Source organism: Pogoniulus pusillus, chromosome 2 (genome assembly GCF_015220805.1).
Source record: "Pogoniulus pusillus isolate bPogPus1 chromosome 2, bPogPus1.pri, whole genome shotgun sequence".
In the NCBI taxonomy this organism is placed as follows: Eukaryota; Metazoa; Chordata; class Aves; order Piciformes; family Lybiidae; genus Pogoniulus; species Pogoniulus pusillus.
Genome location: NC_087265.1, coordinates 43,010,314 through 43,021,141, shown reverse-complemented (window position 1 = coordinate 43,021,141; position 10,828 = coordinate 43,010,314).

Here is a 10,828-nt window from a genome sequence, read left to right as displayed (position 1 = left end):
CTAAGAAGGTAATGAAACACCAGTAGAAATGAAGAGCAACAGCAATACTATTTATCATGGAACCAACCAGGTTGGAAGAGACCTCCAAGATGATCCAGTCTAACCTAGCACCCAGCCCTAGCCAATCAACCAGACCATGGCACTAAGTGCCTCAGCCAGGCTTTCCTTGAACACCTCCAGGGATGGTGACACCACCACCTCCCTGGGCAGCCCATTCCAATGCCAATCACTCTCTCTGGCAAGAACTTCCTCCTAACATCCAGCCTAGACCTTTCCCAGCACAACTTGAGACTGTGTCTCCTCATTCTGTTGCTGGTTGCCTGGCAGAAGAGACCAACCCCACCTGGCTACAGCCTCCCTTCAGAGAGCTGTAGGCAGCAATGAGGTCAGCCCTGAGCCTCCTCTTCTCCAGGCTAAACATCCCCAGCTCCCTCAGCCTCTCCTCACAGGGCTGTGCTCCAGGCCTTTCACCAGCTTTTTTTTCCCTTCTCTGGACACGTTCCAGCACCTCAACATCCCTCTTGAATTGAGGAGCCCAGAACTGGACACAGCACTCAAGGTGTGGCCTGACCAGTGCTGAGTACAGGGGCAGAATAACCTCCCTTGTCCTACTGGCCACACTGCTCCTGATCCAGGCCAGGATGCCATTGGCTCTCTTGGCCACCTGGGCACACTGCTGGCTCATGGTCAGCTACTATCTACCAGTACCCCCAGGTCCCTCTCTGCCTGGCTTCTCTCCAGCCACTCTGTCCCCAGCCTGTAGTGCTGCTTGGAGTTGTTGTGGCCAAAGTGTAGAGCCCTGCACTTGGCCTTGTTAAATCTCATCCTATTGGCCTCTGCCCACCCATCGACCCTGTCAAGGTCCCTCTGCAGTGCTACTTCTACCCTCACTTCTCTAAGTTTTCACTTGGTATCCAGGAAAAGGCAGCTGTCCATTATCTTCTGTAATGTAAGCAACTATTAAGTAAGATACGAGGATGAAAACCAATATGAGTCTATCCTCTTAGGCAGAAGATCCAGCTCTTTAGAAGATACTCATATTTTATGCTCATTTCTGGTTGCATTATTAAAGCAATTCCCAACCCTAATTATGAACGGGCTGGGATCTACCAAAGAAGCAGAGTCCCTAAGCACTTATGGGTTGTGCTGGTGCCTGTTGTACTTATGCAGAGCCACAGAAAATTCCAAAAATAAGAGCTGCTGTTTGAAGAGGAGGAAAGTCTGACCACAAACCACTCATTTTTTACATTTTTTTTATAATAAGCCTGTATCTGAACCAAGCACAAGTGACATACTTGGTGGCAGCCACCTAAACAAACAGCTTGGATTTCAAGTTTAATTTTCAAACACATCCCACCCACCAGAAAAAGAGAGCACTTTACTTTTCCAGGAGATTTTATATGTAAGTGTTTTATGGTAACTATTGCTGGCAGGGCTGTACTACTCTGCAGTATCAAATTGATAGGAAATTTGAATGAATGCATAAGAGCTTCTCTGTTGACCTACAGTTTAATGTCCCTGTGATGATTCTGGAGCACTTCTCTTTTTCATAATGCAAATTAGATACTCAGAAATCTCTTACACAATCTGCATAACTCCATAAACTAAAGAATAACAGTCATTTGTGAAGTGGATATTCGTATGGTTTCCATTACAGAGGAAAAAATATTCCTGTGCACATGCCCAGCAAAATTATCACTGAAGTGTGACATAAGCACAAGAAAAGAAAAACAAAATTGCTTTGAAAAACAGAGAAGTAACTTCTTCAAATGTAGTTTATTTCACATTTGTTAATTCAGAAATTAAGATGAATAAAATACAGAAGACAAAGATATTCTCTGCTTTCCACAGAGAGTAGCTACCTGCTTTATGATCAGGAAATCCATTTATGAATAGCTTTACAAAAATCAGATGAAGGAGCTGCTAGCATAAAATTCTGAGCTCTTCCTGTGTATTTGAGGAGGTACTCACTGCTCACACCATGGCTAACAGAGTCTGCAGATAAAACCTCAAGTAAAAGAACAAATTCAGTCTAACCAAATGCACACTTTAAAAGATTAGGGCTGAAAAGCTCAGTCTTTCATAATTTTCACTAGCACTAGATGCCCAAGGAAAAATATCTGTATATCCTTGGAGGTGTTCAAGAAAAGACTGGATAAAGCGCTTAGTGCCATGGTAAGTTTGCAGATGACACCAAGCTAGGAGCAGGTGTGGATCTGTTGGAGGGTAGGAGAGCCCTGCAGAGGGACCTTGCCAGGCTGGATGGGTGGGCAGAGGCCAATGGGATGAGATTTAACAAGGCCAAGTGCAGGGTTCTACACTTTGGCCACAACAACTCCAAGCAGCTCTACAGGCTGGGGACAGAGTGGTTGAGAGCAGCCAGGAAGAAAGAGACCTGGGGGTACTGGTAGATAGTAGCTGACCATGAGCCAGCAGTGTGCCCAGGTGGCCAAGAGAGCCAGTGGCATCCTGGCCTGTATCAGGAGCAGTGTGGCCAGTAGGACAAGGGAGGTTATTCTTCCCCTCTACTCAGCACTGGTCAGGCCACACCTTGAGTCCTGTGTCCAGTTCTGGGCTCTTCAATTCAAGAGAGATGTTGAGGTGCTGGAATGTGTCCAGAGAAGGGGAAAAAAGCTGGTGAGAGGCCTGGAACACAGCCCTGTGAGGAGAGGCTGAGGGAGCTGGGGGTGTTTAGCCTGGAGAAGAAGGGGGCACAGGGGTGACCTCATTGCTGCCTACAGCTCCCAGAAGGTTGTAGCCAGGTGGGGTTGTTTTTTTCTCCCAGGCAACTAGCAACAGAACAAGGGGACACAGTCTCAAGTTGTGGCGGGGGAGGTCTAGGCTGGATGTTAGGAGGAAGTTCTTGCCAGAGAGAGTGATTGGCATTGGAATGGGCTGCCCAGGGAGGTGGTGGAGTTGCCATCCCTGGAGGTGATCAAGCAAAGCCTGGATGAGGCATTTAGTGCCATGGTCAGGTTAATTGGACAGGGCTGGGTGCTAGGTAGGACTGGATGATCTTGGAGGTCTCTTCCAACCTGGTTGATTCTGTGATTCTATTTTTAAAAAATTATATATATATAAATGTATATATGTGTGTAAATATATATATATATGTTAACACGAGTAAAGATCTTCAGGATTGCCTTACAAACATAGAAGGGGTTTTAACCACTTGTGCCAACATTGCCAGTTAGATAACTTCACCTAAACATTCTGCATTATCAGTGTGGAGAAATGTTCCTTTAGTTAGTTAGTTTGTTTGTTTGTTTGTTTTTTGGCTAAGTCCCATTACTGAAACAGGACAGTTTCTTTTTCATTTTATTCTCATTTGTCTTTTATTTTCCCCTTGTTATTGAGAAGAATGCCATCTATATTACTTAACAGTGACTGAAGACTGCCAAAAACTTAACAGCAAGAAACATTTTTTCCTTAGGGAACTGTGACAGCTATCCCATGTGATGGAACACCTAATGAGCAAATAAATTTGCTTCCCACTTATGACAAAGATTGGTATCAGGAATACTTGTTAGAAAGGACACAGATGCAGGGTGGCACAGAGACTGGATGTTTTCTTATAGAACAGTTGTAAGGAACTGCTCCTAGATGATTCAAGCAAAATCTCTGGGCATTCTGCCCAGGAAAAGGGCAACAGGAAGAACTTTTTGTCTAGTGAGTAGAAAGATCATGGACAAGTGAATTCATGTTGGGTTTCACCTAAGGTTGTTTGATAGAAACTTTCTGCCATTGCCAGAATAAACAAAACCTAAAGGACAGGAGCATGAAAAGAGGATAAGGAGTCAAAATGTGGTTGTTAAGGCTGAACCACAAAATAATTTATAGAACATAACTGAGTTCTTTCATAAGTGCCATTTATTGACACAGTCACTAGAATAAAACTTTTAAAGAGCTGTTTTTTTTTCTGGAAGGCATGTGAATTGATCTGTGTGGAGCAGTTTCTCACCATTAATAATTGGATGGCATCTCTGAACTTTGCATTTAGCTCCATGAAATGGAGGAATTTAATTATTCCCAGATAAAACAGAGGATTCAGATACTTACTACAAAAATGTTACTTGTGAAGAACAAATGAATAGTACAGTAATTGCAATTAGTCCTATTTGTACCTGACAGAAGTTTCTGTGTATCAACATGTGTGCTAGTTTGAGCTTAATTGAGACATTTTGGTGAGAAGAATTAGACTGTAGACTGTGAAAAGGAAACAGTGGTGATGTCTACTTCACTCACAGGCTTGCTGAGATGCATAAGAACAAGAACACAAACACAGATAACGCAGTTGTTTGCTCTGTATCTTTGGGGCTGCACTTCTCTTTAACCTAACCTGCCATCTGTGTGGCTAATCCATCTGATTCCTAACCCCTCTGGCTAGCCCTCCAAGCTCACCTTGAACATAAGGCAAAGTCTGGGGTAAGGTAGAGGGGTGGGGTGAAGGTGGAAGGGTGCTTGGGAGCCCCTCCGGGGACTCAGGTTTCTGGGAGGGCTGTTGTGTTTCTGTATTACTTTTAACTTGTATATTTCTGTATATATTGTAAACATCTGCTTGTATATTGTGCTAAGCTGTAAATATAGCTTCATCCTTCCATTTCCAGCTCGACTGAGTCTAGTCTGGGTGATTTTCTTAAGGGGGGGGTGGTGAATAACACCCAAACCATCACAACATGATGGTATCTCTGCTGATATGCAGGGAGAATAGGTTATGAGTACTAAAGGAAGGAAACAAGTATTCCAGTATTTAAAATTAATGCCATCTAATTAATGCAACACCTTTGTTGTGCAGCTGTTTTGCAATCTTAGATTTTCAGAGAAGACCACTTGAAGCTTTCTGGTTCCTAGAGTTGGCATTTACGCAACTATAACTTCGGTGTTATTTCTGCTTTATTGAAGTTACAAAACTATGACCAAGATAACTTTCAGGGGCTCTAAAGAAATATTCTGTCAATGCATTCTAATACATAGAGATTAAATAAATGTCAAGTAGTCAAACTGCTTGCTTTAGATAATAAAAGATTAAATTAACTGCAAAAAGATAGGGTTGATGATTTTTTTTAATTAAAAAACAGGTATCCTAGCAGAGTGAAGAGTTAGAATTGTGCAACTGTAAATAACTGCTTTGGTTGATAAAGTTTAGCAACTTATTTAGTAAACTGGGAGTACAAATCACTTATTCCTGCTTGAGTGGGGAAGAAATAGTGTGTTTTTATGAATATTGTCATTTTAGGGAAGAGTTAACTCCACCTTCTTCTCATGAAGAGATAAAGTAGTCACAGAAGGGGAAGATAAAATTCACTGGAATTACTCCTCAGAGTGATCAAGAGCTCTGATTTTAAGTTGACAGGATGGTGGGGAAATGATGCACACCAAAATGATCCACAGTATTTCAGGCTCATCAGCCAGTCTCCAGTAACAGCTGTTTATCAGTGGCCACATGGGAAAACTGCTCTGAAATACATTTACTTGGATGCTCCACATTCAGACTCATACATTGGCAGCTTTACTATCTTCTGAAGATGCAGTAAGGCTCAACTTTGGTTACATACATGTGCTGCCTTCAACATGCCACTTGCAGCATGGCTGCAGCACATCTCCACGCTCTAGGGCAGAGATCTAGGAAACTCCCAACTGCTGACACCACACTCTTCCTAATTTAGCCCTTTATAATGCTACTGCCACTTCCTTCTATTGCCTGGAACCTGGCTTGACTTTATAACTGTCCTATAAACCTTTGTTTTGTGGACCAAAGCCTCCAGCATTCCAACTTCTAAAAAAGAAAAAAACAACAAAAACTTCCCCCCCCCCTTCACTGTGACACCTCAATGATCAGCTATATGGTTGGAGAAGCAAAAATGGGGCCCCAGAAGTGCTACCCTTTATCTTTGATAAATGAGAAAGCAATTTCTCAGTCAGTACCTACGCACCACAAAGATAGGAAGCCCTGGCTTCTCATGATAAGGCTTACACTGGGCATGAAGAGAGCATACATCCTGGCTTTTCTCCTTGAGTACATAGTCACTGACAAGGCTGCTGAGCAACGGGAGAAGAACGCACAAGCCAAATAAGAAGAGTGCAAGCAATACAATGTGATAATCTCCCTTTGGCAGTCCTGGCTGCTGCACCACACTGGCATGACTTTCAAAAATTGGCTTATGACGTTATTGCAAAAATATTTTTCAACTGACAGAAGCAAAATGTCTATGGATTGAAGCACAATAAACAGTTTCGTTGCACAGGTAATGAGGACTGGCCTATAACTAGTATAGAATTTTGGACAAAAGCTGCACTATCTACCTTACTCTGTCTCAGTGAAAGCTCTCTCCAGGGTGCAGAGTGAGTCAAGGTTATTTCTAGGAAACAAGGTCACATTCAATAGTTGTAATTTTTGTGAAGATGAATTAGTGATGCCCTCAATAGCAAATTTCACATGGTTCTTCTGCTTCTCAGAGATGGAACTCGGTGCCAATGAGAGTAAAAGGATCATTATGATTTGTTAGTGCCATTCAAACAAGAATTAAACTCATAGAATCATAGAATCAACCAGGTTGGAAGAGACCTCCAAGATCATCCAGTCCAACCTAGCACCCAGCCCTATCCAATCAACTAGACCATGGCACTAAGTGCCTCATCCAGTCTTTTCTTGAAGACTCCCAGGGACAGTGACTCCACCACCTCCCTGGGCAGCCCATTCCAATGCCAATCACTCTCTCTGTGAAGAACTTCTTCCTAATATCCAGTCTATACCTACCCTGGCACAACTTGAGACTGTGTCCCCTTGTTCTATTGCTGGTTACCTGGGAGAAGAGGCCACCATTATTCCTGGTAAAGATAAAGATAAGGTATTTCTAAAGCTTCCACAAGAATTAGCTAAAATAGCTGCCAGAACAAACCTGGCTGGACTATCTCAGCAGTTTTCCTTGTTTACAACACGAACAGCCATCAGGCTTCTGAAAAACTCAAATACTTTGAAGGACACTGTAACTTGTTTGGAATGTCCTGTTCTGACACTTGGATCTTCAGTGACCTGTCCAGCATACTAAAATAGAGATAAAGTTGCAGCTTATGAAAAAGACTATGACCTCATTCTAAACTACAGCTCTGACTGGGCCCTGGAAAATACACTAGACTGAACTAGACTACCCTGGACTAAACTAGACTAGACTACTTTAGACCTTTTCAGTTGAAAGGGACTTGCAATGGTAACTTAGTCCAACTGCCTGACCAATTCAGGGCTGACCAAAACACAAGCATGTTCTTAAGGGTATTGTCCGAATGTCTCTTAAACACTGGCAGGCTTGGGACATGAACCACATCTTTAGGAAGCCTGTTCCAGTGTTTGACCACCCTCTCAGTAAAGAAATGCTTCCTGTATTTTAAAAGTTACATCAAAAGCACAAAATAATGGTCTATGGTGACATGGTGTGATGCTTAGACAAGCATTCAAATGTATCTATGTCTAGGCTGCTGCTGTCAAAATGTATGAATGGTATTGCAACAATGACAGAATCACAGAATTTCTTAGACTGGAAAAGATCTTCAAGGTCATCAAGTCCAATCATTAGTTTCACACTGACAAGTCCTTGACTAAACCAAATCCCTCAGCACAACATCTAATCACTATGAATCGCTGTGGTTGGAAAGGACCCCCAGGATCATCCAGTCCAACCTTCATCCCAGTCCAGCCTTCATCCCAGCATCCTTAATCATTAGACCATAGCCTCAAGAGCCTCAAGTGCCACATCCACTCTTTTTTAAAACACCTCCAGCAACAGTGACTCCACCACCTCCCTGGGCAGCCTGTTCCAGTGCCTGACCACCCACTCAGTAAAGAACTTCCTTCTAACACTCAACCTAAACCTCCCCCGACACAACTTGAGGCCATTTCCTCTTGCCCTATCATTAGTAATTCAGGAGAAGAGACCAGCTCCAGCCTCACTACAACCTCCTTTTAGGTAGCTGTAGAGAGCAATAAAGTCCCCTCTCAGCTTCCTCTTCTCTAGACTAAACAACCCCAGTTCTCTCAGCTGCCCCCCATAGGTCATGTTTTCCAGACCTCTCACCAGGCTCGTCACCCTTCTCTGCACCCACTCCAGCAGCTGACCAGTAGCCACATAATGCAGGCACAAGAGAGGCAGGAGACCACTGCTGCCTTTTCAAAATAACCTGTGAGCCTTTGCTTCTTTTGTGGGTCTTATTCTGTCAGTCTGCTTTGTAGGTTCTTCCAGGTCTGAAGCGCCATGGTCTAATCGATTGCACAGGGCTGGGCGCTAGGTTGGACTGGATGATCTTGGAGGTTTCTTCCAGCCTGGTTGATTCTATGATTCTATGATCCTAACCCTATTTTTGATAATACAACAACTCAAAGAAAGACCTGCATATTAGGTGATGTCCTGACAGAACTATGAGGGAGCACCATACTGACACAGTTGGTGCTGTACTGGAAAAACATCACCACACCCTAGGAGATGGAGGCTCTGTGAAACAACAGAGATGTCACACTGCTGTGGCACCTATCCACAGTAATGGTTAATGAAAGCAGATGTTCCTCCATCCAGCAGACTCAAAAGCCCTGTACAGGCTAGTTTCATTTTTATGCCAGTGGGAGTTTATGTTCCAGACAGATTATCAGGTGAATAATTCATCCCTCAACAGTCAGCTATGTGGTGTCACATCCCCATGTAAACATGCAATCCTCTCAGACACTGCAGCTGTGCTATGAATCTGACAGATGTATCAAATGGAGCAAGAAGAGGTAGATGAACAGGAAACAAGCAGAGATAGAGGCAGAAGTTACTAAGTGTGCTCTCTGAAATACCATCTGCATTACATACATTCCATAGCGTGTATCTAACTTTGTCTAACAATTTACTTTGCACTTTGTTCATGTTAGGTTTATTTAACTCTGAAAGGTGTCCTGTTTCTACAGTTCTGTTTTTAAAATGATTTGTTCATGGTTAACTGGCAAAACTGGGCTTCATTTTTCATTTCAATTAAATTCTACGTTTGCCCTTGTTATTGGCAGCTTTAACAGGGTACAGCAATTTGAGCCATAGGAACTCGTGAAGGTCTTTTAAGAAGTATAGTTTTAGGCATAAACAAAATTCACTCAGGTAGAAGGTTCCTATATGGGATTATCAGGGTGACTAGAGGTAATCAAAGCTCACTGAAATCAGTGGGAACTGGAAGTATTTTGTAATTGGGAGATTTAGGTAGTCCAGTTCTGGCCTCCTTAATTCAAGAGAGATGCTGAGGTACTGGAACATGTGCAGAGAAGGGCAACAAAGCTGGTGAGAGGCCTGGAACACAGCCCTGTGAAGAGAGGCTGAGGGAGCTGGGGGTGTTTAGCCTGGAGAAGAGGAAGCTCAGGGGTGACCTCATTGCTGCCTACAACTGCCTGAAGGGAGGCTGTAGCCAGGTGGGGGTTGGTCTCTTCTGCCAGGCAACCAGCAACAGAACAAGGGGACACAGTCTCAAGTTGCGGCAGGAGAGGTATGGGCTGGATGTTAGGAGGAAGTTGTTGCCAGAGAGAGTGATTGGCATTGGAATGGGCTGCCCAGGGAGGTGGTGGAGTTGCCATCCCTGGAAGTGTTCAAGAATAGCCTGCACGAGGCATTTTGTGCCATGGTCTAGTTGATTGGACAGGGCTGGGTGCTAGGTTGGACTGGATGATCTTGGAGGCCTCTTCCAACCTGGTTGCTTCTATGCTTCTATAGAAGACACCTTAAAATAAATATTTTATGTTTGCTTTACAATGGCAAAGATGTTTTATTAGACCAGCTCATGCAACTGGAAAGAATGCACATATGTGGAAGCCTATGAATCCTTTTTTTTGGAATTACATATAACCATTTAGTGCTTCCCTGTATGGAACTGACAAGCATGATGAAACCCACGCTTTGTGATCTGTAACATTTCAAATGAAATCTGAAAGATATTACCATACTCTTTAACTTAACATTAAATGTTTGAAAATATGAGACAATGAGCAAAGGATTCCAGAGAGATAAAAATATCTTTAACAAATAAAAACAGCCCCAGAACTGATCAAGTGTAAAGACTTTGCTGTTACAGTCACATGACATTTATTGTGCATAAGGAGGCAGATGTATGATTCTATTCTGTGCTGGTTTTCAAGTAAAGAATAGAAAGATTCACTTAATTTAATCAATCCACACAAAACTTTCACTTCTAGATACTGTGACCTGTGAAACTTAACGCTATCAGTGTTCTTGTTACTATTGTTACCACTTAAATCCTGACAAGCAGTCGCACCAAACCTATGCAAATTAAAGTCAGACATCATTATACAAAAGATGCTCAAGTTTTCCTTAAAAATGCCAGAGCCCAGCATTTATTTTTAGGAGATTAAATAATGAAGAAACATATTTACATTTCATTCCAATCTGTCTTGGTTTTCACATCTCTGTATGTAGGTGTTTCCAATGCTTTAGCAAGCACTGGATTTAAACTGGCAGACATTCTACTGAAACTATTTCAAGTTCCATAAAACTATTTCCTTTCATTTATTCAAGCATCATGTGAGCATGAGCTCAAAGACTAGTCAGAGTGCATAGTATTTTTCTTTCTCCACCACTTAACATATTTCTACTTCATAGGTATTTTGACATTATGCATATATCGTAACAGTAAGATAATCAAATATCAGTAGTGTTCACAGTATCACCAAGGTTGGAAGAGACCTCATAGATCATCAAGTCCAACTCTTTACCACAGAGCTCAAGGCTAGACCATGGCACCAAGTGCCACATCCAATCCTGCCTTGAACAGCTCCAGGGACGGCGACTCCACCACCTCCCCG